The following is a 23,644-nucleotide window of genomic DNA, read 5'->3' on the forward strand; positions in this document are numbered from 1 at the left end:
TCCTAAAAATTATCTTCCTAGCCGTGATGGTTTGTCTGTTCAATAATCTCGTCTGAAAAATATCCTCCAAGCCATGATGGTTTTTATTTCAATAAGCCCTTCTTAAAAATATCCTCCTAGCTGTGATGGTTAGTCTCCTCAATTATCCCTTCTTAAAAAATATCTTCCAAGCCGTGATGGATTGTGTTTACTAATCTCGTCTAAAAAAATATCCTCCAAGTCAAGATGATTAGTCTCCTCAATAATCCATTCAAATAAATATGCTCCGAGCCATGATGGTTTTCATTCAATAATCCCTTCTAAAAATATGCTCCTAACTGTGATGATAAGTCTCCTCAATTATCTCTTCTTAAATATCCTCCTAGCCATGATTGTTCGTCTCCTCAATTATCCTTTCTAAAAAAAAAAAATTAGCCTCCTGGCCGTGATGATAAGTTTCCTCAATTATTTCTTCTAAAAAAATATCCTCCAATCAATGACGGTTGATCTCCTCAATTATCCCTTCAAAAATATCCTCCTAGCCGTGATGATTAGTCTCCAAAATTATCCCTTCTAAAATATTTCTTCCAATCCATAATGGTTGTCATATCAATAATTCCTGCTTAAATAATTTCCCCTCAGCCGTGATGATAAGTCTCCTCAATTATTTCTTCTAAAAAAAATCCTCCCCGCCATGATGGTTAGTCTCCTCAATTATCCCTTCTAAAAAAATATCCTCCAAGCAATGATGATTAGTCTCCTCAATTATCACTTCTCAAAATATCCTCCTAGCCATGATGGTTAGTCTCTTCAATGATCACATCTTAAAAATATCTTCCAAGACTTGATGGTTTGTCTGTACAATAATCTCGTCTAAAAATATCCTCTAACCATGATAGTTTTTATTTCAATAATCCCTTCTGAAAAAATATCCTCCTAGCCGTGATGATTAGTCTCCTCAGTTATCCCTTCTCAAAAAAATATCTTCCAAGCCGTGATGGTTAGTCTCCTCAATTATCACTTCTAAAAAATATCCTCCTAGCAATGATGTTTGTCTCATCATTTAGCCATTCTAAAAATATCTTCCTGGCCATGATGGTAAGTCTCCTCAATTATCACTTCTAAAAGATATCCTCCTAGCAATGATGATTAGTCTCCTCATTTAGCCCTTCTAAAAATATCCTCCTGGCCATGATGGCTTGTCTCCTCAATTATCACTTCTAAAAATATCCTCCTAGCAATGATGGTTAGTCTCCTCATTTAGCCCTTCTAAAAATATCCTCCTGGCCATGATGGTTAGTCTCCTCGATTATCACTTCTAAAAGATATCCTCCTAGCAATGATGGTTAGTCTCCTCCTTTAGCCCTTCTAAAAAATATCCTCCTGGCCATGATGGCTAGTCTCCTCTATTACTATTCTAAAAAATATCCTCCTCTGGCCATGATGGTAAGTCTCCTCAATTATAACTTCTAAAAGATATCCTCCTAGCAATGATGGTTAGTCTCCTCATTTAGCCCTTCTAAAAATATCCTCCTGGCCATGATGGTTTGTCTCCTCTATTACTCTTCTAAAAAAATATCCTCTTAGCCATTATAGTTAGTCTCCTCAATTACCCTTCTAAAAAAATGCCCTCCTAGCCATGATGGTTAGTCTCCTCAATGATCATTCCTAAAAATTATCTTCCTAGCCGTGATGGTTTGTCTGTTCAATAATCTCGTCTGAAAACTATCCTCCAAGCCATGATGGTTTTTATTTCAATAAGCCCTTCTAAAAAATATCCTCCTAGCTGTGATGGTTAGTCTCCTCAATTATCCCTTCTTAAAAAATATATTCCAAGCCGTGATGGATTGTGTTTACTAATTTCGTCTAAAAAATATCCTCCAAGTCAAGATGATTAGTCTGCTCAATAATCCATTCAAAAAAATATGCTCCGAGCCATGATGGTTTTCATTCAATAATCCCTTCTAAAAATATGCTCCTAACTGTGATGATAAGTCTCCTCAATTATCTCTTCTTAAATATCCTCCTAGCGATGATTGTTCGTCTCCTCAATTATCCTTTCTAAAAAAAAAAAATTAGCCTCCTAGCCGTGATGATAAGTTTCCTCAATTATTTCTTCTATATTTCTTCTATATCCTCCAAGCAATGATGGTTGATCTCCTCAATTATCCCTTCAAAAATATCCTCCTAGCCGTGATGATTAGTCTCCAAAATTATCCCTTCTAAAATATTTCTTCCAATCCATGATGGTTGTCATTTCCTGCTAAAATAATTTCCCCTCAGCCGTGATGATAAGTCTCCTCTATTACTATTCTAAAAAATATCCTCCTCTGGCCATGATGGTAAGTCTCCTCAATTATAACTTCTAAAAGATATCCTCCTAGCAATGATGGTTAGTCTCCTCACTTAGCCCTTCTAAAAATATCCTCCTGGCCATGATGGTTAGCCACTCAATTATCACTGCTAAAAAAATATCCTCCTAGCCATGATGCTTACTCTCCTCATTTATAGCCCTTTTAAAAAATATCCTCCTGGCCATGATGGTTTGTCTCCTCTATTACTCTTCTAAAAAATATCCTCTTAGCCATTATAGTTAGTCTCCTCAATTACCCTTCTAAAAAATACCCTCCTAGCCATGATGGTTAGTCTCCTCAATGATCATTCCTAAAAATTATCTTCCTAGCCGTGATGGTTTGTCTGTTCAATAATCTCGTCTGAAAACTATCCTCCAAGCCATGATGGTTTTTATTTCAATAAGCCCTTCTAAAAAATATCCTCCTAGCTGTGATGGTTAGTCTCCTCAATTATCCCTTCTTAAAAAATATCTTCCAAGCCGTGATGGATTGTGTTTACTAATCTCGTCTAAAAAATATCGTCCAAGTCAAGATGATTAGTCTCCTCAATAATCCATTCAAAAAAATATGCTCCGAGCCATGATGGTTTTCATTTAATAATCCCTTCTAAAAATATGCTCCTAACTGTGATGATAAGTCTCCTCAATTATCTCTTCTTAAATATCCTCCTAGCCATGATTGTTCGTCTACTCAATTATCCTTTCTAAAAAAAAAAATTTCGTCTAAAAATATCCTCTAACCATGATAGTTTTTATTTCAATAATCCCTTCTGAAAAACTATCCTCCTAGCCGTGATGATTAGTCTCCTCAATTATCCCTTCTCAAAAAAATATCTTCCAAGCCGTTATGGTTAGTCTCCTCAATTATCACTTCTAAAAAATATCCTCCTAGCCATGATGTTTGTCTCATCATTTAGCCCTTCTAAAAATATCCTCCTGGCCATGATGGTAAGTCTCCTCAATTATCACTTCTAAAAGATATCCTCTTAGCAATGATGGTTAGTCTCCTCATTTAGCCCTTCTAAAAATATCCTCCTGGCCAAAATGGCTTGTCTCCTCAATTATCACTTCTAAACAATATCCTCCTGGCCATGATGGTTAGTCTCCTCATTTAGCCCTTCCAGAAATATCCTCCTGGCAATGATGGTTAGTCTCCTCAATTATCACTTCTAAAAGATATCCTCCTAGCAATGATGGTTAGTCTCCTCCTTTAGCCCTTCTAAAAAATATCCTCCTGGCCATGATGGCTAGTCTCCTCTATTACTATTCTAAAAAATATCCTCCTCTGACCATGATAGTAAGTCTCCTCAATTATAACTTCTAAAAGATATCCTCCTAGCAATGATGGTTAGTCTCCTCCTTTAGCCCTTCTAAAAAATATCCTCCTGGCCATGATGGCTAGTCTCCTCTATTACTATTCTAAAAAATATCCTCCTCTGGCCATGATAGTAAGTCTCCTCAATTATAACTTCTAAAAGATATCCTCCTAGCAATGATGGTAAGTCTCCTCATTTAGCCCTTCTAAAAATATCCTCCTGGCCATGATGGTTAGCCACTCAATTATCACTTCTAAAAAATATCCTCCTAGCCATGATGCTTACTCTCCTCATTTATAGCCCTTCTAAAAAAATCCTCCTAGCCATGATGGTTAGTCTCCTCATTTAGCCCTTCTTAAAATATCCTCCTGGCCATGATGGTTTAGTCTCCTCAATTATCACTTCTAAAAAATATCCTCCTTGTCATGATGTTTATTCTCCACAATGATCACATGTTAAAAATATCTTCCAATCCATGATGGATTGTCTGTACAATAATCTCGTCTAAAAAAAAATTCTCTAACCATGATGGTTTTTATTTCAATAATCCCTTCTAAAAAAAATATCCTCCTAGCTGTGATGATTAGTCTCCTCAATTATCCCCTCTCAAAAAAATATTTTCCAAGCCGTGATGGATTGTGTGTTAAATAATCTCTTTAGAAAAAAATATCCTTCAAGTCAAAATGATTAGTTTCCTCAATTATCTACCCTAAAACATATCCTCCATGCCATGATGGTTTTTATTTTTATAATCCCCTCTAAAAAAACAACCTAGCAATGATGGTTTGTCTCCTCAATTATCCCTTCTAAAACAATATCCTCCTCGCCGTGATGGTTAGTCTCCTTAATTATCCCTTCTTAAAAATATCCTTCAAGCCGTGATGAGTCGTCTCCTCAATTATCCCTTCAAAATATCCTCCATGCTATGATGGTTTTCATTTAATAATCCCTTCTAAAAATATCCTCCTAGTCATGATGGTTTGTCTCCTCAATTATTCCTTCTAAAACAATATCCTCCTGGCCATGATGGTAAGTCTCCTCAATCATCCCTTCTAAAAAATATCCTCAATATCTTCTCATTTAAGAATCAACTTAATTTGGCATTAGCGATTCGCTAAACGTCAATCGCATTGGCGATAAGAAAGAAAATTTAATAATTCGCTCTTTTTTTTATTTCCACAGAGTGATTACAACAATAAACAAACTGCTCACTTTGGTTTACATAAACAAATCTGTCTTTTGAGTGCTCAGAATGTATTTTCTTCTATCACTTTGACACTTTACATTTTTAAACTTCTGTTTTGAAATTTGTTAGGCATTCAAAATTTTCTTTGAAATAGCTGTAAATTCCTTTATCAAACTTTTTCCTCAATGTATGCGTATGCACAACTTTTGCTTATCGTAAGTGGATGCCGTTTCTTACACACGCAAAAGAGTGTGCCCGCCGGCACACTATTTTGAAAACAGCAAAGCCTTCATTTTACTTATTTTATTTTACGTTTAATCAGGTGGAATAATTTTACAGGTTGTTTGAAACCAGTTCTATTGTGAAGTACACTTTCTGTACATTTGCAAGTAATCTTAACTAATTTTAACTTGTTTTTGTTTAGATGTTTCTCCAAAAAAAAAACCACCCGTGCGTGAGTCTAGTCAGGGCCGTTGATGAACGAATTCCTACCGGAATAAATAATCAATCCAAATCACATTTCACCCGACATAATTTTTTGCGGCGTTTTACTGATACAATTCAGCTATGCCTCCCCCACCATCCCCCAAGTTATCTCCCAGCTGACTTTCAATGACTCGTTTTTGTTGGTATTATTTTCAGCCAGCAATCTGCTCGATTCCTTTCGTGAGAGAATTCAAGAACGTTACATTCGGGTGAGTATCTGCTATTTGACATATCCTCACACAACTAACAGAATTGAGAGTTTATTTAATGGCAGACTGTAACTTTTTGTGTGCATCGATAAACGTTGTTGTCAAAACTGTAACAGAAAACGTCCTCGAAGGAAACTTATCATTAATATAGGTTTTCCGATCAAATTTGTCCAATGTGCATTCAGATTCAATTTCCTTTATTCAAAGTAAGGATGCATACCCCTTGCTATTCAAAATAGATTTGTTTCTCTTACGAATTGTCTATGTGTATATGTGTTTTGTTTATTAAGGTAAAAACAACTACTTTGATCCGATTTTGGGCGTCTGCATGCAAAAGGAATTTTCATTTTTGCGCACAATTGAACCCGCCTTGCCAGAAGCGAATTATTGTCTGACAGCCAATAATTTAAAGTTTGTGAAGAAATAATTCAGTAACTAAACTTTGGTGGATTTTTTCCGTTCCATTACTCATTCAAAAGTAAATATATTTTATATTTTTTAGAAAAAATAGCAATCGAAATCAAATTGTGGAGGTGAAACTCGAAGATAGTACGGGAACTGCATTTTTAAACTAAAGCAATGTTGATAATACAGACACTCAAACCGTTGCTAGACATGCCATTTTTTGTATAGCAACACCATCAATTTAGATTTTATTCTCAGACAATCAGATTCCTCGTCAAATTCACCAGGGTGCCTCGAACTAATGGCGAAACACGCTAAGTTTAATTGTCATTTTGTTTTATCTATTCACAATTAGCTTCGCAAAAGTAAAAAAATAACTGAATGAAAATAAGTATTGATTGCAACAATTGCTAGTTATTGTTTAAGCGGATTAGTTAGCATGTATCTAATGTTATATTCTTAATCATGTTGTCATGTTTTACTAAATTGTGCTCAGAATGTATTTTCTTTTATCACTTTGACACTTTATATTTTTAAACTTCTGTTTTGAAATTTGTTAGGCATTCAGTATTTTCTTCGAAACAGCTGTAAATTCCTTGATCAAACTTTTTCAAAAGCCATGTCATTAATTTTAAACTGTTTTGCAACACTATAACACAACATCTTAAGCAACTTATGTCATTGAACACGTGCTACTTTTATAAACGTACGCATCAAATTGAATTCTCGAGCGGGACTGAAATCCAAAGCGCAAGAAATTCAAGGCACAAGTCACGTTTTGATGCCTCCTTTTTTACTCGTGCATGAAAATACTCTGAACAATTGTGAACTTTCGCTAAATTCAACCGGGTGTTCAAAACGCTTGCCCATTTTTTTTTAATATTGAATGAGCAAGGTGTGACATTGAAATTTGAATGACTTACTACTGCGTCATAAGTAGATGCAGGCAATTTGAATACACGTTTCAATAGAAATATTGGACTAATTTCAAGCATCAGTCAATGTCCTGTAAATTCCTTTATCAAACTTGTTCAAAAGCCATGTCATTTGCAACACTATAACGCAACATCTTAAGCGACTTATGTCATTGAACATGTGCTACTTTTATAAACGTACGCATCAAATTGAATTCTCGAGCGGGACTGAAATCCAAAGCGCAAGAAATTCAAGGCACAAGTCACGTTTTGATGCCTACTTTTTTACTCGTGAATGAAAATATTCTGAAAAATTGTGAACTTTCGCTGAATTCCACCGGGTGTTCAAAACGCTTGCCCATTTTTTTTTATGCGAATTGCAATATTGAGTAACCAAGGTGTGACATCTGAAATTTGAATGACTTACTACTGCGTCAATGTGCCATAAAAACAATTTGTGCCATCCAAATTAAATGAGAAAAAAACTTTGGATTTTATTTAAATTGAATAATAAATTATTTTCTGACTAAAGTATAAAAGGTAATCAGTGTTCCTTCGTATGTTTTTTCAGCCTTTACTGAACTCCTTGTGATCTCTTCTTGGACCTGATCTTCAAGAACGAACCATCGAGGTGGGTGTGGTGATGTTTAATTATTCTATCTGGACCGGGGAAGGGCAGAAATTTGCTCCGCCTCTCCCCCCCCCCCCCCAAATACTACAGATCCAGTGCGCTTCACCCTATCCGCATGCAATTTGGTGACCTTTATTAAACAATTCAATGGGTTGCCATGCCAACCAATTATAAAAATTGGGCTTTTCATCAATGTTAGTTCCAGCCCCCTGTTACGTCACTGTTATCACGAAGAACACATTCTGAATAGTGATTTCTTCAATCTTATGTTTTTCTTCTTCAAATCCGTTGGCGGATTGTCATGAGTTTTTAGACAATTATTCTGCAGTTTATCAGACATCAATATAATTCTCGGAAAAAAGGGTTGCAACCTGACGCCACTTCCGCGATTGTATACAAAGTTTATGGAGGATCAAGAAAATGTACTAAGTATTTCCTAACAAAAATGGAAATTTTAAGATGGAATTTTTGCGTCGGGATGATAAAAATCAAATTAGGTTTTGCCCTTCACCGACGTTTTTTAAACACTGTACACTCAGTGTGTTACATAACACACGAGTATACAGTGTATAAAAAAACGTCGGTGAAGGGCAAAACCTAATTTGAAAAATGGAAATGTTTCTCAGTCCCAGATTCATGTCTTAATTTTTGCAATGAATGACCTTCATTGAGATGATATAATGAAGAAAAAAGTGGCGTCAGGTTGCAACGTTTTATCCTTTTTTTCTACTCGTCGCTTTTTTTTGCAACTATTTTATTTTTAGAAAAATTCTCACCTGATTTGTTTCAGTTTTATCATTTTTATTCTGAACAGAATGAAGATCTTCTTGGCAACCGTTCTTTCAATCGCCCTCCTTCTGGGTAACTCCGTCAACCTCCGAGCTTCCGTTACTGGGCGGGTTGCCTCAGACGGTGATCCTGCGTCTCAGGCGGGCCAAACATGCTGCCAGGAAACAGCTGCAATTGTAGGAATTTTACAAGGGTCAAAGGGTGATGCAGGTCAAAAAGGAGAGCCGGGTGACGATGGCAGAGGCCTGCCGGGCAAGATGGGACCAAGAGGTTTAATTGGGCCAACAGGGGAAACTGGTGTCAAAGGTCAAAAGGGTGATATCGGCCCCCAGGGTCAGCGGGGAGCACGTGGTGTCAAAGGTCAGTTGGGGCTCCAAGGCCGTACTGGTATTGCAGGCGAGCCAGGGCTAATTGGACCGATTGGCCCTCAAGGTGACACTGGGCCTAAAGGTTCAGACGGACGAACCGGTCGGACTGGTGTCAAAGGTCAAAAGGGTGAGCCAGGGGAGGCACCAGACGACTCCAACCAGCGGGTAGCATTCACCGTGGTGAGGACGAGCCACTCGGATACCTCTACGAGTCAATTCACCCGTTTGCCCTTCCAGGCGACCGAGACGCTTCTGCCGGGTACCAGCTTCGATCTCAAGACCGGCACGTTCACGTGTGGTGTGCCGGGCACCTACGTGTTCATGTTTTCTGTGTGCAAATATTCTTCCAGCAGCGAGCTGGGCGTTTATCTCCGGAAGAACGGCGTCCTGGTTGTCTCTGGCCATAGCAGTGATTCAAGTCACCGTGAGCAGGTGTCTGGGAGCGCGGTGGTGGTTCTGCAGCGTGGAGATACGATGTATCTCACTATGTGGGGTAGGGCGTTTAGTAATGCCAATCACTTCACCTCATTCAGTGGCTTCCTCCTTTACCCCGAATAAACAGCACAAATCCAACACATAAAGATACACGAGCATCGTGTTGCTTCTTTTTTTAATCGCTTTCCATTGTTGCCGAAACATTAACTAATGAATTAAAACAAATAATGTTCAATGACAATGTCACAACATATTATTATTAATGTTTTTGCATTGCGCATGCGCCGATCTGTATACAACAATGGATTTGCCAATTTTTTTTTGACTTTCTGCAAAACAAAATATTTAGCTTTATGCATGAGTATTGAGATATAGAGAAAAGTGTGCGTTAAGTTTTTTGACGATTTTTTTTGACCCATTGTAGGCCTATCGAGAAGTATTTTGATTTAATATTTTTTCAAAGCAAGCTGGGTCATCATTTTTTTTTAGAAACAAAAGGTTTGCAATAAAGCAGTGCCACCATGTATCCAGAAATGTTAACAACTAAAAAAAATGTGTTTATGGTGTTATCTCGACCAACCTGGATTTTTTAGGGCATGTTTCTGACCGCCATTTTTTTTTTATTGCCACATTTGCTCAACATATAAAATAACGTGTTTTTTTTCCCGAAAATAAATGCAACTTGTTTGTAGTATTGGGTATTTAAAACAGATTAATTAAACACAATAACTGTATCCTAATTGAAGCAAACAAGGTATAAAAGACATACAGACAAACAAAATATTTTGCTACCTACCTGGATAATTTTAGAGTGTTTACTATAACATGTTATTTTCTTCGCCATATGTTCCCTGTATGCCCAGCACAGATGATGTCAATTAAATCAATCCCATGTATGTATCAATTTTTATTTCATGTCACGAAAAAAGTCTCGAGTGATTGAATCTGATTTTCTTATAGACTTTAAGCTTGGCATTTGGATTAAAAATTGTTTGAAATATTCTAATGCTATTCACAGCAATTAGAATACACTGGTTTTTATTAAATGATTGCATTATTTTAAACGTTACAATATGTGAAAATTATGTAAAAGTAGTACAATTGACTGGCTATGAAAACAGTATGCATAAAACCTCATTCTGAGGATTACCAAAAGCACCACCATTGTTGAAAAATACTCTCTTTTTTTTTGCTTGGCTTCGTTATGAAAAAAACATGATTTTAATTACTTTCAGTTGAAACAGAAATGTGCTTACAGTAATGAAAAAAGTGGAGTTGGCTGTTGTTTTTAAAGCCCGCAAAAGTGAGACAAGTGTTTCTTGATTAAAAGACTCCAAATTATTTGAAGACTTTTATTGTTCTTAATCAGTATTACTTGATTGCATTCAAGAAACTCACTTTGAAAACATCAGTGAAAGTGTGAGCCCGTTAGATGGTAAAGAAACAATCTTAACGAAATCAATCAAAACAAAGTACAAATCCATTCAAGTGAGGAGGGTCTTTCAACTGGTCGGAATTGTCCTTTATCATTTCAAGTGAATTTCTTTGTATTGACTTTTATTTGGATGCCATATTTGGCATCCCTGCTGACAGCATATCCTTGGATAATGTCTCCAGCCGGCACATGTACATGTAAGCTGAACAAGTATGCTTCCTGGGAATAGGTAGACTCCTGCAAGAAATCAAAGAAAAGGTTATAATGGACCCTTCCTGCATGTCAATCAACAGTGCACATTGGCCAATCAGATCACCACTTTTGATCAGGTGACCACAGTAGCTCAGTCAGACTGGGTCACAAGCACTGTTAGATCTATTGCTCACCCCACCCCCATTTTTTGCACCAGCAGTTAACACCCCCCCCCCCCCAGTATTCTGTAAAGAGTGCCCTTTTTACACAAGTAACTTTTAGTTTTTACACAAGTGTCCTTAGTTTTGTTTAAAAAGTTTCTTGTTTCGCCAGCGTCTTTAAAAGAATTTTTGGTATTTTGTGTAAACGTCAGCAATTGTGCCGCCATGAAAAGCACCACCCATTGACCTACCACCGTTTGCGAGTTAACCACGCCCCTTAGACAAGTATAAGCTATTTTGCCGATACCGCCATCTTTTAATTATTGTTTTCGGGAGGGGGGGGGGGGCAGGCATTACAATGAAAATACGTCTCATCATGAAACTGTAGCTGAGATTGATGGGATGTCTTTTCATTGTAATGCCCTCCCCCCCCCCCCCCCCCCATTTAAAGATGGCGGTATCCGCAAAACAGCTCATGGAATTTTGTACGTTAACTTTTGTTTGTCTCAGATTTTGGCGTTCTGCGTCCATTTGTATATCATGTTTAGACAATATTTTACAAGCTGCGTTGACGCAATTCCACCGTGATAGGTTAATTGTCCGATAGTGGCCGTTATCGCCGGTTTGTACTTACATGACAATGAGCTGAGCCTCCTTGGAATGTTGGCGAAGCAATTCACGGATCCGCATCTGTCTGTTGGTCTGAAAGGAAAAAAAAGATTTCAGGCGAAAAAATGTCGTGATTTATTGATGTTTACTAAAGTCGAGTTCCATGCACTTGGCAAATCAAATGAACTGAGAGTTGTACGAAAAATGGATTGAAAGTGATCAATCTCATTATTGAAAATCAGCCTCCAGAATGTCAAAGGTTGGACCCAATTAACAGATGTTGCAAGACTGGACTTAAAATCACACAAGCCAGGGACTAAGCGTAAAGTGGACACTGGGAAAGCTTCAAGTGTATTGTCTCCATGCATGGACAAAAGAGGGCGCTTTATAGTCAAACAAGCAGAAGCCGGAATGAGGGACACTTCACTGGTTCACTCATGCTGGTTATCGTTCGTTTGGTACCAGCATTTATAAGCCACGATGGTGCCCAAATGGCCCTCATTTATAGTTTTCTCTGTGGAGGGGGGGGGGGGGGCTTGAGTGCAAGGAGGAGATTCTACCTTCTCGTTGAGCGTAGTGACTTCTTCCTTGCTGATCTTCCAAGGAAACTTCTCCGTGGTCTCGCCTGCTTCCTCATCCAGCATCCAGGGTTTGGACAGCTCCTTGAACCGTCTCAGGCTCTCAGTCCTTGGGCTTCTTGTTCAGGTCCGGGATGACCTCCACGTCCGAGCAGTTGATGCGGAACTTGCTGAGCATGTTGGCCATGTTCATCTTCTCCCTGTCCATATTTTGCTCCTTCTTGCTCGTGGTGGCAAAGACGCGCAGCTTGCATTTCTCCCAGTTGGATTTCATGGAGATGAGGTGATCGATGAGTAGGATCAAGCCTGGGGGTGGTGGGAGGTGGGGGCGGAGGTTGGGGGGGGGGGGGTTCACAAACAAAAATTATACAGAGCATTATATAAAGCATGTGTTTCCTTAGACATGCAGCCATCCAGAATAACCTGAGAGATCTCTGAAAGGCTCCATGAAATGAATTGGACACTGAAACATATAATAAAATAATCAGGCCAACCAAGAACCAAAAGTGTGGTGTTTTCTACTACATACAAAAAACAACTGTGTGGTAGGGTAGGTAAAATCTGTTTTGGGGGTTTGACATTTCAATAGCCTAAAAATATAGGGTGGGATGATAGTCATTAAAATTTACTTTTTTCTCTACTTTAATTTGCATGCATTAATTAACATGTGAATCATTCTGCCGACTACTGACCAACTTACACAAAAATAAATATAAAATTTATAGTTTTCACTGTGGGGGGGGGGGTGCTTGATCCCAAGGAGGAGATTCTACCTTCTCTTTGAGCATGGTGACTTCTTCCTTGCTGATCTTCCAAGGAAACTTCTCCGTGGTCTCCAGGCTGCTTCCCCATCCAGCATCCAGGGTGTGGAGAGCTCCTTGGTGATTGTGTTGGTCTTGATCTTACCCAACCAACAGCACAGAACTCCATCTTGGGCAAAATCTTGTCCTTGTACCAGCCTTCAGAAAAAGAAAAATAACAGTCAATTGTTATTTAATGATCGTTAACTTGGTTATCGTTAAGATCGGAGTAAACCTGAAGTTAACACAACCTGGATATACCTCACGGTATACCAAACGTTAAATCTGACACCGTGGCAGCAATGAGATTTCGACCTTTCTATGAATATGCCTTTGAATGAGCATGATGACTATTTATAAAAGATATAGACATATATCATACTCGGCAATAGGGATAGTCAGTGGAAAGCAGTGTTGTAGTCGAGACCGGATAGTCCGAGACCGAGACCAAGACCGAGACCTGAAGATTTGAGACCGAGACCAGCCCCTTTAAGGCGGACCGAGACCGAGACCAATATGGTCCGAGACCGAGACCGAGACCGCTGATAATAAATAACAATCATGAGTCGAAATAAAAAAAACAAGACACGTTATTTTAGTTGAAAAATGTAACCTTTCTATTCACAAAGAATACAGACCAAATTTTGACCAGTGGCAATGTTTACAAATTGATACATGACACCTTACTTGAGCAAAAAGTAGTTACACTTAAGAAATATGGGCTTTGACATGTTGTCTGCACCCAATCGTGACAAAAGTAAAAAGTTAAGGTAGATGTTTCATCTGTTATAGGAACTCGGATCCTAAACTCCACAGTCACCCTTGGTTTCAGCTATGACTTCTAACGGATATTTAAAGATGCAATTTTAATATAACATTGTGCCTCTTTTTTCCTCAAATAAATATAGGACTTAACTTCTAACAAGAATTGTGTACTTGATTTTAAAAAGTGGGAGCTAGAAAATGTTGAATTAATGTTTAAGTTTTTGTCATAGAATGTGGACTTGTACATGTATAGACCCACAAGTTGCGAGGTGGTAGCCAGAATGTGCCAGATATGGATTTTTAATTTTTTTCAGAACGGGATTTTTAATTTTTGAGGAATAATGGGGTACTTTAAAATGAGCAGCCAGAAAATGGGGTCTCATCATACACTCTCATGGCAACAGTGAGTGGTAACTGGTAAGAGTGTGTGAGTTCAAAGCTGGATAATCAGGTAGAAAAATTAACTTTTTCTTCAAAATACTGTCCCAAATTAAAGAGAACATTGTGTGGGGTCGAAAATATAACTAATTTGAAGCACCTCATTTACTATCAGAATACAAAATGCAAGTGATTACGCCCACAGGGGTGGGCTAAACTACACAATCCCCGAAAATGGTTGACCCTTATTGCATAAATTGTTACAAGTTTATACTTTGCTTTATGTGGCCGACTCCACAATAAATGCCGAACTTGTTCCAAATCGTTCAGTGACTGGTACTACTGCAGTTTGACATGTACTTTGGGGACTTTCCAACGTGCAGTCGAGTCCAAACCGACCGCGATATATAACAAGCTTGATCTACGGGCTAGCAAATGTTTTAACTATCAATTGTACTGAACGAAGTGAACAAAAAGTAATCGATCGAGCTGTAAAAGCTACATATTGCCGGTCTCGACCCGAGACCAGCCAAAATATCGAGACCAAAGGGGACCGAGACCAAGACCGAGACCACAGCTTCCGAGACCGAGACCGAGACCAGCAAAAAGTGGTCTCGACGGCAGGCCTTCAATTCTCCCCTGAGGAACGCTGTTCTTGACGTCCAGAACATAGCGTAAACAGGGAATTTTTCTTTCCACAACTACAACTATTCATGCATATAGAAATCATTATTTAGTTTGAGAATGTGAAAGAAGAAACTTCCAATTAAGTTCCATTTGCATTTTTATTGTAATTAATCCTCAGTCAAAAGAGACCATACATCACATTACATATAGCAATAAAATCATCAAGTCAGGATACCCCTCCCTATATGCAGCTCCCCCAACTCCTTGTTTATCTGGTGCTTCTAGAAGCACCAGATAAACAAGGAGTTAGATTGAACAGAAGGCTACACAGAATCCAATGAACCCCAGGCCTCTGGATGGCCAGCCCCATACAACCCAGATACAGAATGAGAAGTGACCACCTGCTATGATAGCAAGGTCATAGTTCCCCGCATTTCCCAATTCCTACTAAGCAAAAAGAAAAACGGATAACGAAACCAATTTCCATTTCCTAAGCAAAAAGAAAAACGGATTTCTGACTTCAAATCCAAAATCCATTGTCGACAGCAAAACGGATCTTTACGAATAACGATTAATTCCCATTTCCCTATTCGACAGCCAAACGGAAAACAAAATAATAACGATTCCCAAATCCCAAATCATATCTCAAGATAGCCTTGTTCAATGCGGTCTCTCGGCTTTTTGTCGAAGGGAGATAATCGGGCCCTGCACCCACAATCAACGCGGCTACGTGCGTGTACCACCGACCCTTGTCCGTGCGTGTACCGTACCACCGACCCTTGTCCGTACGAACGGTTTGGTACTAACACAACCAGCAAGCACAAACACGTGAGTACGGACTGTACGCATGGTGTAAATAAGGCAGTAAATGTAGGCCTACTATGTTCTGCGTGTGGGTGTACGTACGTACGTGTGGGGGATATACGCGCCGCGTGGCGGTTACGCGGACTAGCTCATGCATGTACATGTACATGTACATGTACATGTACAGTACTGTGTGTGCATGGCTGTTGTACGAGTATGTGTGTGATGTACATGTACATGTACGTACGTACGTACATGTACAAGCATAGCCTTGCTGTATGGGACAAGTTGCTTTCTCACTAGCAGCGTACGGGCATCGATATGTGCACGCAATTATGCCTTGCCAAGTTGATTAGGGATTTTCTTATCGGCGATTTTTTTTATCGGCGAATCGATAAGCCCAACGCCTTGGTCAAGGCTAATCTCAAGAAAGGAATTGGGATTTCTCAATGCATGATGGGAAAATTCGGACTTAGAAACTTTTTCGCAACTTCGTCCCCAGGGATAACTTTATTTTGTAACTTTCTTTCCTGTATTAAGTACCTGTCAGTGCGTACCGCTCAACACTACGTGTAAACGAGATTATATTTGACGCCGTTAATTGTGAAGAGCGCCACCTGTTGTTTGGTTATCCGATATCAACATTATGGATAATGTAGCGGTAGGCTAGGCCTGTACATCAGGTAAGTCTGGACTATTTACTTGTCAAAATTCAACTTCCTTTCGGCGTACTGGAAAGATTCCCATATCTAGACTTTAGTCATTTCTCCCTTCAGTGATTTATGCCACAATTCCGGTTTAAAATGCCCAAAAATATTGGATTTAGCCGGGAAATGTGTTACCAATGAATTCAACAGCACCGCCATGACCAGATGACCGCTGACATGGCTGATTGATGGCCGGCAGTGGATATTTTGCCGGAGACGGCAAACCTTCAGTTAACGTTAGTTTGCCGGATGTGCACTAAACATGCGCAGTTGCTGTTTTTTTTTGTACTTAAAAGTTTTCCGGTGACAAATTTTAGTCTGGCTCCATGCCAATATTATCGTTGTATTTTTGTATTTACAAGATTGGAATCAGACCATTGGCATTTTATAATTTCGGAATTTATTTCCCTTTATTAAAAGGCAGTGTATATTTTGCCGGAGACGGCAAACCTTTAGTAAACGTTAGTTTGCCGGATATGCACTGAACTAGCCCCACTAGTGTGGCCGTCGGTATGCTGCGCTGAACCTTTGGCCACACACCGTGGTACCGCGCGCTACTGAGGACGAAGTTTTTCATAAAATTCAGGGCAGTTTCTTACATTTTCAGTTTCTTACTTTCTTATGGTTGTATTCTATGATGTCTCCTATCACTTCTGGGATGCTTAGCATGTGCTTAGGTCTAATGATGTTCCATTTTCCGAGATATTCTTCAATCTTTCTGGAGTCCATATGCACTCGTGAAACGTCTGGTGATGGCAGCCATTTTGAATGGGACAAGAGATGACCTCAAGCTGTGACGTCGCGTGTATGCAAATTGCTTGTCGAGCGCGCGAGGGCGCGAGTTGCAAATGCGACGGCTGTTTCCTGTACCATGCATTTATCGTCAGGGGGCCACGTGCACCGATCTCTATTCAGGATCTACGGCACAGGAAACAGCCGTCGCATTTGCGACTCGCGCCCTCGCGCGCTCGACAAGTAATTTGCATAAACGCGACGTCACAGCTTGAGGTCATCTCTTGTCACATTCAAAATGGCTGCCACCACCAGACGTTTCACGAGTGCATTATGGGCTCCAGAAAGATTGAAGAATATCTCGGAAAATGGAACATCATTAGATCTAAGCACATGCTAAGCATCCCAGAAGTGATAGGAGGCATCATAGAATACAACCATAAGAAAGTAAGAAACTGAAAATGTAAGAAACTGCCCTGAATTTTATGAAAAACTTCGTCCTCAGTAGCGCGCGGTACCACGGTGTGTGGCCAAAGGTTCAGCGCAGCATACCGACGGCCACACTAGTGGGGCTAGCACTGAACTAGCCCCATAAATGTGGCCTATTTACTGGACTGCCTCCGCAAACATAGGCCACACATCCACATGTACAAAAATCGTGTCGACTTTGCCAAATTTTTATTTTCACATTTAGGCTTAGTTTGTAGGGTTTTTTTTGCTTTAGAAGCATACTCACCCTCGTAGGCTAATCAGAAAGTGCTGCCTTTTTCAGATGTTTATTTTTCGTGAAATTTCCAGATTCATTTTAACACGTTTGCGTATCAAAATTTCAACATGAAATTTCACAAATATTAGACATCTGAAAAAGGCAGCACTTTCTGACTAGCCTATAAAGAGGGTGGGTATGCTTCTAAAGCAAAAAAATCCTACAAACTAAGCCTAAAATTAATGTAAAAATCAAAATTTGGCAAAGTCAACACGATTTTTGTACATGTGGATGTGTGGCCTATGTTTGCGGAGGCGCCCTCTGTTGATATGGATTGCCACCGGCAAACCTTTAGTAAACGTTAGTTTGCCGGCGTTACCTCCAGCAAAATATCCACTATCTTTATTGATTCATTTTATTTCATCAACAGCTTTGAAAATGGAGTTGAGGCCAGACAGACAGGGGGCATAGGACTGCATATTTGCTCTCAGGTCATTTTATCTAATGCATTTAATGTTACATGTAGACACTATTCGTTTTTGAACTTTTCTCCAAAAACCTGACAATATTTATTGCCAATTGCCCTCTAATATTCAGGACCAATTTTTTTTTGGAATTATTCTTGACCATTCTCTTTATTTGGTGAACAATTTTGACCATCATCTGACTAGAGGCGTTTGCATGTTGATATTAGTGCTCAGGCATCAAATTACGTCAGGAATCGACCACTAGTCTCGCCCCAACTTGCTCATAGTTGTTTCTGTGGCATGGTTTAGCTGTATTGGCCCTTTTCCGGGGGAAAAAAGTAGTGCAGGTGGGAATATTATCAGAAAAACTAAGATGACATTTTTGTGTGTTTACGTTTCTAGAGTTACTTCTACAACGACGATAGGTTCAACCACAACTATGCGCAGGCCAAAGCCACAGCAGGCAACTACAAGGAAGCAGAGGAGGTAGGTTGGACTCCTGGACCCAATTTTCGTTGTTGCGCCCTCAATAGTTGGCCAGTCATGGCGCAGTGACTCGTCATGGTGCCTGAATTAGTCATGGTGCCTTTCATTTGCAAACATCAAAAACCAAAACTACCAAGTTATTATGAAATACCTGACTGTTAGGGAGTAATAGTCTCAAGCATCCTGTGAAATCACGGCACCTGGTGTGCTGTCATTTCTAAAAAAAGTGGAATTTTGTATCAATTTCCACCGATGGTCGGCCCTGTTTGAGAGAGAAGCCCGACTTTCTGTCTGTTCTCATCCATAAACTGTTGCCGTATACCTAGATGTAGAACAAAAAGATATTCCAATAGCTTATTTTCCCACGTGCTGCATCTCTTTGGAATTCCTTGCCTGGTGCTTATTTCCCTCCAACCTATGATCTGTCCTGATTCAAGAGGAGTGTGGAGTGCTGTGGCCTCGTGGTTAAGGGCGTTGGATTCGTGGTCTGCGGGTAAAGCTGCAGGTTGTGGGTTCGAGTCCAGCCTGGGGTTATGGTACGTGTGCCCTTGGGCAAGGCACTTTGTTACTCATTGCTTCTCCCCACCCAGGAGTAATAGGCTCTCAGCTTTGGTCCAAAAATTGGGCCACCGGTACCAGACGATCGAAAAGAGCAATGCTCATAGCGATTTTTTGAAAGGCACATCTAGAGTTGGAGAATGTGTGATAGCTTTGCAGTGTGAGTGGTGGCAGTGTTATCACTTTTGATTTGTGTTTTCAAAATTGCCGTCAATATGCTTGAACCGGATCAATTGTATGTTGTAACAAGCATGTTTTGGCTGCCATTTAAAAAAAAGAAAACAAGGGATAGTACCCAAAAAGCTGCCACCGCTGCAATGCTGTCAAATATTTTCCGACTAGAGGGGTGCATACCTTGCCAAAAATCACAATGAGCATTATTCCCCTCATTTGATACTGACCAAACCCCCACACTGATGGCTTATAAGTGGGTGCCTATGAGGGCAGAGATGGTGGGGTTGATTTAGCTGCTTTGCTCCGACTTGTAGCCCTGTATATCTGGAGTAGCTTTTAGCCTTGTTCAGGGTGAATAGGCATAAAAAAAAACAAGTCTAAAACCCGGATGGGGATCTTTCTGTGCCTCCTAGACCACTGTTTTGGTGGCAACACTTGGTTTTACCATGATTTAATTGGAGTGGGTTTCGTTTCTCTTGTTTTGCAGATTTTTGTGCTCATTCAGAGTGAGAAGATCAAGAATGACTACACGTGTCTCTGGTTGGCAAGATGCTGTGAGTATTACCGTCAATTGTGAATGACGTTTCCTCTTCCAACTTCCAAGTTGCTAATTATGGGAATGAATCCACCTGTTAAGCCTCAACTCATAATGTATTGACCACTCACAATTGTGACTGCACAACCAAATGTCCAACTCAAGTCACGACACGTCGCGTGCATGCATTTCATGTACTGCTGGAAAATCCAGAGTGGCATTAGGGAGATGCACATGTTGCCCATGTGTGAGGTAGACTGAAGGGTCTCTAACAATGACATAACCAGAATGCAATCATCGCCCTGATCGTATATTAAGGATGTGACTTTGCGTTTCATTTTGTAAACGTTAAGCAAATATTTTACGAACCGTTTTAAATGTTTAGCCATTGACAGTGGCTTTTGCCTACCCATTATGTCTGATCTGCAGATCGGCGTGATTGACATGATAAATCAACAATGGTTGACATAGTAAATAGCGGGCAGTCGTTGATAAAGTAAAAATGTTCTACGTGTTCCCCAAATGTAATCAATTATGAGGTGCTTCTAAGGTTTTGTAAATTAAGGAGGATTTGAAAACAATGTTAATTATTGGTGCTATGTGTGGTTATCTCCAAGGAAGATCGCGTGAACGGAGGTCCCTTTTGTATAATTCGGGTTTTGTTTACATGTTTTGAAAAATTTGTAAGCGGATTTAAAAGTTTTTTGTTCAAACGTGTAAACTTCACATCTTAGTCGTACATTTGCCATGTTGGATTTGCTCAATCACATTTCAAGCAGATTGTACGACAGGAATTTGCTACATTGAACATCCCTCTTGGCTCCCAAATATTGTACACAGTTACACTGAGCATTGCTGGCCGAAAATTGCTGAAACGAGCATCCACTGAACCGAACATCTTTTGTGGACCCCAATGTGTTTTCTTACAGCAGTATCCTATGTATTTATAACCTTTCTTTGTGTTGTTTTTCGCTGTTCAGACATCGTGAATCCTAAGGCCAGACTAGCCTGGGAGTTGTACCTTAAGATGGAGACGTCTGACGAATCGTTCAGCCTGCTGTAGCTCATTGCCAACGACGGCTACAAGGTAAAACATCATCCCCTAATTTTGTATGTTTGGTCAAGATTTTGGCATTAGCCCCAAATTAGTATCTAGTCACTCAATCTAAACCTGCAGCCGATTTCACAAAACACATTTGTCACTTCGTCAAAACCCAAATCGTAGAGGAAACGTCAATCTTAATATAACACACTTGTAAAAAAGAATGCACATATCCAGACGCCACTTCAGCCGTTGTGTACAAAGTCTATGGCGAGTCAAGAAAACTTTCCAAGTATTTCTGAACAAAATTGGAAATGTTTCTGCAGATTCGTGTTTGTGAAACATTTTTGCAATGACTCATCTTTATTGAGATGATGTGTGAAGACAAAAGTGGCGTCTGATTGCAACATTGTTTTCACGTGTAAAATCAACGAGAATACGAACCCCCGTCAAAAAAGAAAAAAAGAAAGATTTGTTGCACATTTACGACTTTGTGTCATTAGCTTGAATAATGAAGGATGCACTTTTGTGTCACAAACTTTGGTAAGCATGTAGAGGGCATCATAAAATATTAGAATAGCCAAAAATCCCAAACTGCTTAAAAATATTGATTTGGGACAAATTCATCACTTTGTCAACACTGTGGCGATATGATCGAAAAGTTCAGGTTTGTCATTCGGAATTCTGATTTTTTTTGCTCGACTTCAAAATATAATTGTCACGGTCTCTCGATCCTCAAATCTCATCTTTTCTATCGGTAGATGGCCAGTTCTACTATGCGACCAAGGCTTTCGGTGTCCTGGAAAGATTGGACCCCAATCCTGAATACTGGGAAGGCAAGCGAGGGGCATGCGTGGGCGTATTCCAGCAGATCATAGCTGGTCATGAACCAAGGTGGGTGTCATCTCTGTCAATCAGCAGTGCACACTGACCAATTAGATCTCAACCTTTGGTCAGGTGACCACAGTACATCAATCAAACAGTGCGTACTGACCAATTACATCTCAATAAGTACAGTATATCACTCCGGTGCTCTACCAACTGAGCTATCCAGCCCAATGTTGGCGGTTCCCTAATTGTCAATGTCTCTGTCAAAGGGGCGCTAGTCAGAAGCCCTCAACCCGCATATGCCATGCAGCCAGGGATCACGCCCAAAGTCACGATGCAGACCTGGCAAATATCAAACGGGGATCACTCAGAGAGGATACGGCTTTTTATTGCAAATTTTCATGAATACTTCGCAACTTCTTAGCCCTCTAGTTCAAATTCATTTATCTTTATGGATTTTTCCTTTTTCCCCCTAAATTCTATAAACAGCTTTCATTTTCACTATTAGGTTTTGCCCTTCACTGACGTATAAACACTGTATACTCAGTGCATTACCTCCCGAGTTAAAGTTGAAAAAATTACTCGGTTGGGACTCGAACCCATGACCTCCTGCTTGTTAGTGCAGACGTCTTAACCACTGGACCATCAAGCTTACAGAATTGGTTGCCTAGCCAGCCAACCAACCCCGTAAGCTCCATGGTCGAGTCGTGGGTTCGAATCCCACCCAAGTGATTATTTTTCCAACTTTCACTCGGGAGGTAACACACTGAGTATACAGTGTTTATACATCGGTGAAGGGCAAATCCTAATATTGATTGACATCGCCCCGACGCAAAGTCCATCTTGTTAATAGCTTTCATTTTCATGTGCACAAAACCCAGTGAAGTTCAAGCCACTTGATTTTTGTCATTTTTTTTTCCTCTACAGAGAAACACTGCGAGACATCCTCCAAATCTTGCGCAACACCGGTAACCCGCAGGTGGAATACATCATCCGTGTCATGAAGAAGTGGGCCAAGGACAACAGGGTACCAGTTTCCTGAGGTGGTCCCTATCCTAGTCTTGAGATTGTTTAAATGTGTTTATCCAAAAAACCCTGCTTCGCAAAGGGATTTTCCAAACATAAAATAATGAAACGATACTGTTGATTAATTTAAGAGTGATTTGTTCTTCACATTGAGAAATTTGCCTTGAAATATTTCTCTATTTAGCTTTGGCAAGATGGTTATGCAGGAGAGAACAACAGTTCTGGAGAGAGGCTAGTCTCTCATGGCATAAACAAAGTAGGCTTGCCTAGTTAAGCTGGACTCTGTGACTCAGTCAGTGACTCAGTCAGTGACTCAGTCAGCAACTCAGTGACTCGATCAGCGACTCAGTGATTGTGTCAGATTCAGTCAGTGACTTGGTCAGTGACTCGTCAGTGACTCGGTCAGCGACTCGTCAGTGATTTGGTCAGTGACTCGGTTAGTGAATCACTCAGTGACTCATTGAGCGACTCAGTGGCTCAGTCAACAACTCAGTGACTCGGTCAGTGACTCAGTCAGTGACTCAGTCAGTGACTCGGTCAGCGACTCGGTTAGTGAATCACTCAGTGACTCATTGAGCGACTCAGTGGCTCAGTCATCAACTCAGTGACTTGGTCAGTGTCTCAGTAAGTGACTCTGTCAGTGACTCTCTCAGTGACTCGGTCAGTCAGTGGCTCATTCAGTAGCTCAATGACTCGGTCAGTCAGTACGTGACTAATAGTGACTGACTCGATACTCTGGGACTCAGTCAGACAGTTGAAGTCAGGTAGCATTGAAATGCTCATATCATAATTATAAAGGTTCTCGTCATAAATGTTGCTTAGGACAACTCTGCAAGTTTGTTTTCTTGGAGTTTCTGGGGCCTGTTTAGAGACAACCCAACGGCATGAGAATGGGCCAGGAATGGTTATTCAAGGAGGGGGGTAGTCATCTGTACGTAATGTAATTATACTAATTAATGGTTT

At 39.9% G+C, this 23,644-nt stretch overlaps 1 long non-coding RNA gene across 1 annotated transcript; it reads left to right on the top strand.

The window, feature by feature from the left end:
- The first annotated feature begins 19,766 nt into the window (after window positions 1-19,766).
- On the top strand, window positions 19,767-22,775 carry LOC119738657. Its single transcript, XR_005272485.1, has 4 exons — window positions 19,767-19,804; window positions 20,766-20,872; window positions 21,589-21,721; window positions 22,583-22,775. It is a non-coding gene; the product is annotated as an uncharacterized LOC119738657 (long non-coding RNA).
- The last annotated feature ends 869 nt before the right edge of the window (window positions 22,776-23,644 follow it).

This window comes from Patiria miniata, unplaced genomic scaffold (genome assembly GCF_015706575.1).
Source record: "Patiria miniata isolate m_02_andy unplaced genomic scaffold, ASM1570657v1 HiC_scaffold_10, whole genome shotgun sequence".
Taxonomy (NCBI): Eukaryota; Metazoa; Echinodermata; class Asteroidea; order Valvatida; family Asterinidae; genus Patiria; species Patiria miniata.